Here is a 4190-nt window from a genome sequence, read left to right as displayed (position 1 = left end):
TAGAGGAGGGTGATCACGTTTTAGGCTTTAATTGATTATCCATTGTTAGATGATCACATGGATAATGAGGTGAGGGTTGTTGCTTAGGTTTCTTAAGTTCCGGGCAGTTGCTAATGTTACACTGTGTGTCAGATGCAGATAATTTTGAGGAAGACGAAAAGGAAAACATCTTGGGGCAACTGGCCGCTACTCCTGGTCAGCGGGCACCCCAGAGAGAGGATACTCTCCCTGCCGGAGCGGATCAGTGACCAGGTCGCTACGATGGTGAAGCACCTTGGGAAACCAACGAGGCGCAGTTCCGGCTCGCGGCCTGGACGAATGGCTGGAGCCGGGCGGAGATGGCCGGCCACCTGGCGGCGGCGCTGGAAGGAGCGGCCTGCCAGGTGCTCCTGGACGTCCCGGAGGAGAACAGAGGCGAATACACGGCGCTGGCAGCAGCTCTCCAGCTGTGCTTCGGTGTGGAGGAGGCGCCGGACTTGATGCTGGAGAGGCTGGCCCTGCGGCGGCGCCGACCAGGAGAGCGGCTGGGCCTGGTTGCCGCTGATGTCACGTTCCTTGCCCGCCGAGGATACTCAGCTTTTCCTCGGGAGGGGCAGCGGGAGATGGCTCTCCAGGCCTTTCTCAAGGCCCTCTCACCCGAGGAGCTGCGGCGCCACGTGCAGCTGGCCGCGCCAACATCACTGGAGCAGGCCTTGGCCCTTGCTACACGGGCTGAGGCCATGTTCGGGGTGGCTGGAAGCGCCAGCAGACGCAGTGCTGACCGAGGCGGCGACGGAGGAATCCAGCGAGGGGGAAGAGGAGCCAGCCCGTGCAGCGACCCCCGCGGAACAGCCCCGCACGCTGATTTGCAACCGCTGCGGGAAGAGGGGACACCGAGCCCGGTTCTGCCGGGCACCCGAACCTCGCACTCCTCGATCGGCTTCGGGAAACGGGAAAGGGGCGGCTCTGCGTGGGGAACGCCGCCTCTTGAACACCTCAACCCCCGCTCCGGGGAGCGCTGTTAAGACCGGCGCCCCTCACGCCACTGTGGGGCGAGTCGGCTCTAGCCGGGGCCTGTACCTCCACTGCCAAATCGAGGACCAACCCTGCCTGGCCCTACTCGACACCGGTTCATCGGTAACCCTACTCCGGCTGGGCGTCCTCCCCGACACCGAGGGCACCAACCCAGCAGGATGGGAGGCCTCCAGCCTGTGGCTGAAGGCCGTGACGGGACAGCTCGCTGCAGTCAGGGGGAAACAGGTGCTTGCCTTCCGTCTAGGTGCAGCGACGGTGCGCCACCCCTGGACCTACTGCAGCGAGTGGGGGCCAGTTTGGACTTGAGCCGGCAGGAGTTGGTGTGGCAGGGGGAGCGACTTCGCCTGGTGGAGGGCAGGCCCGGCGAAGGCCGAGGGACGCGGGCTTGCCGGAGCCGGGGGAAAAAGAGGCAGTGGCAGCGGCGGCGGCAGTCGCCGGGGCAGGCCAGGCCTGCGAGCCGGGGAGCAAGCGTGCCGGATCCTGCCCCCGAGTCAGCCGGGGGGCCAGACAAGGCGGCGGCGGCGGGGGCTGAGTGTTGCGTGGAAGCGAGGCGCACCGTTGAGGACCTCTACCAGCGGAGCTGCAAGGGCCTCGATCAGGACCAGCGGCAGCGGCTCCAGGAGCTACTCGCCCAGAACGAGGATCTCTTTGCGGCGAGAGATGAGGACTGCACCTGCACTGCCCTGGTCCAACACGAAATCAACACCGGCGACGCTCGGCCCATGCGCAACCCACCGGGACGCATGGTTCACGCCAAGCGCAGCTTTCTGGGGTTGGCCTCGTACTACCGGAGGTTCCTCCGGGACTTTGCCAGCATCGCTGCCCCGCTGCACCGCCTCACCGACAAGGGCCGCCGTTTCGACTGGGACTCGGGCTGTGAGACGGCCTTCGGCCGGTTGCGTGAAGCTCTGGTGGGGGCCCCCGTGCTGGCCTGCCCCGACCCGCAGTTACCGTATGTTCTCGATACCGACGCGAGTAACTTGGGGGTGGGTGCGGTGTTGGCGCAGGAGGGGCCAGATGGGGAGCGCGTAGTGGCCTACTATAGTCGGGCTTTGACTAGGGCTGAACGGAACTACTGCGTGACCCGTCGCGAGCTGCTGGCGGTGATGGCGGCGGTCCACCACTTCAGGCCGTACCTGTTCGGGACCCGGTTCCGGCTGAGGACCGACCATGCGTCCCTCACCTGGCTGCTCCACTTTAAGGAGCCGGAGGGGCAGATGGCACGATGGATAGAGATCCTGCAGGAGTACGACTTCACTGTCGTGCACCGTCCGGAGTCTCGCCATCTCAATGCCGACGCTGTCTCGCGGTGCCCCTGCGAGGCCGCGGACTGCCACCACTGCGCCTGGCGGGAGCAGCGTGAGGAGGCTGTCCGCACCATGGCAGAGGCGAGCACCGCGGCCACGGCCCGGGAGGGGCCGCTGGGGGTGGGCCTGTCAGAGTTGGCGCAGCGTCAGGCAGCTGATCCTGACGTGGGGCCGGTGCTCCGCTAGAGGGCAGCAGGAGTGCGGCCTACGCGAGAGGAGCTCGCCCCGCACCCAAAGTCTGTCAAGGCCCTCTGCGCCCTGTGGGAGGCCTTGGAGGTAAAGGACGGGGTGCTGCGCTGGGGGTGGTGGGTACCCTCCAGTGGCGAGGTACGGTGGCAGCTGGTGGTGCCACGGTCGCTCCGCGGGGCGGTGCTCCGAGCGGTGCACGGCCAGCCAGGCATGGGGCACTTCGGCGGTAAAAAAACCCTGCAGCGTCTCCGAGGCCATTTTTATTGGGGTCTTTGCCACTGGGACGTGGAGTGGTATTGCCAAACGTGTGCGGTGTGTGTGGCGCAGAAGGAGCGCTCTCGGGCCCCCCTCCAACAACACCAGGTGGGGGCTCCTATGGAGCGGGTGGGGGTGGACGTTTTAGGCCCGTTTCCACGCACCAAGGCCGAAACCGCTACGTCTTGGTGGCCATGGACTATTTTACGAAGTGGCCGGAGGCCTACGCCCTCCCGGACCAGAGTGCCCCCACGGTGGCCGATGCACTGCTGGAGGGGATGTTTGCCAGGCTGGGGGTGCCGGAGGAGTTACACAGTGACCAGGGGCGTAACTTCGAGTCCCAGGTCTTCGCCAGAGTGTGCCAGCGCCTGGGGATCACTAAGACGCGGACCACACCGCTGCATCCCCAGAGCGACGTGTTGGTGGAGCGGTTTAATCGGACGCTCGCCACCCAGCTGGCCACCCTGGTGTCCCGGCACCAACGTGACTGGGACCGCCACCTCCCCCTTGCGCTCTGGGCAGATAGGACCGCGGTCCAGGAATCCACCGGGTGCAACCCGGCCTCGCTCATGCTGGGCCGGGAAATGCGAACCCCGGTGGACCTGGTCTTCTGCCCACCGCCCGGAAACGGGTCGGAACTGCCGGCTGGACCGGACTACGAGTGGGACCTGCGGCAGCGGATGCGGCGGGTGCACAGCTTTGCACGGACCCAACTTTATCAGGCGGGAGTCCGGCAGAAGAGGCACTACGACCTGCGCTGCAGGGGGCCTGCCTTCCAGCCCGGGGACTAGGTTTGGGGGTACAGCCCGCGCCGCCGCAAAGGCCTCAGCCCTAAGCTGGCGCCGTCTGGGGAGGGGCCCGCTGAGGTACTCGGGGTGGTGGGCGAGGTCTGCTACCGTGTCCGGTTGCGAACACGGGGGAGAGTGGTGGTCCTGCACCGAGACCGCCTGGCCCCCTACCGGGCCCGGGAGGAGAAGCCGTGTGGGGAGCCTCTAGAGGAGCAGCCGGGGCTGGGCCGGCCGATAGTGGGGCGTCCGTGGGTCGCCAGCCGTCACTGCGGCGCAGCGGTCGCTCACGCAGGGTTCCACAGCAGTTAGCCGAGTACGAGTACAGCCTGAGGTGGGTGTTCGACATTGGCGAGACGCCAGACGCTTCAGGTGGGGGCAGTGTAACGCCCTCGCCTGGTGGTGAGGAGGAAGCGCCCCTAGGCGCTCATAGTACCGCTGGGCAGGCTAGGAATTGTAGCCGGGGAGAGTCTGAGGGACCCTACCTGTGCAAATAATGTCATAGTAGTTCTAGTGTCTTGTGTAGTCTTATAAGAGTATAGCGTGTTGTTAAGTAATTACCACCCTAAAGATGTGTACATGTTCCGTCAGTCTCCTCATGTGCGTGTATATTCTGTGTTTGTTTTTGTGCGGTTGATAA

General features: G+C 65.3%; 1 pseudogene; it reads right to left on the bottom strand.

The window, feature by feature from the left end:
• Nucleotides 1-1158: 1158 nt before the first annotated feature.
• Nucleotides 1159-2901, bottom strand: LOC148639767 (uncharacterized; annotated as a pseudogene).
• Between the last annotated feature and the right edge of the window lie 1289 nt (nucleotides 2902-4190).

This window comes from Lepisosteus platostomus, chromosome 26, assembly GCF_059453375.1.
Source record: "Lepisosteus platostomus isolate fLepPlt1 chromosome 26, fLepPlt1.hap1, whole genome shotgun sequence".
Classification (NCBI taxonomy): Eukaryota; Metazoa; Chordata; class Actinopteri; order Semionotiformes; family Lepisosteidae; genus Lepisosteus; species Lepisosteus platostomus.
Note: the sequence above shows the minus strand (reverse complement) of the source record. Positions and strands in the feature narration are given on the sequence as shown.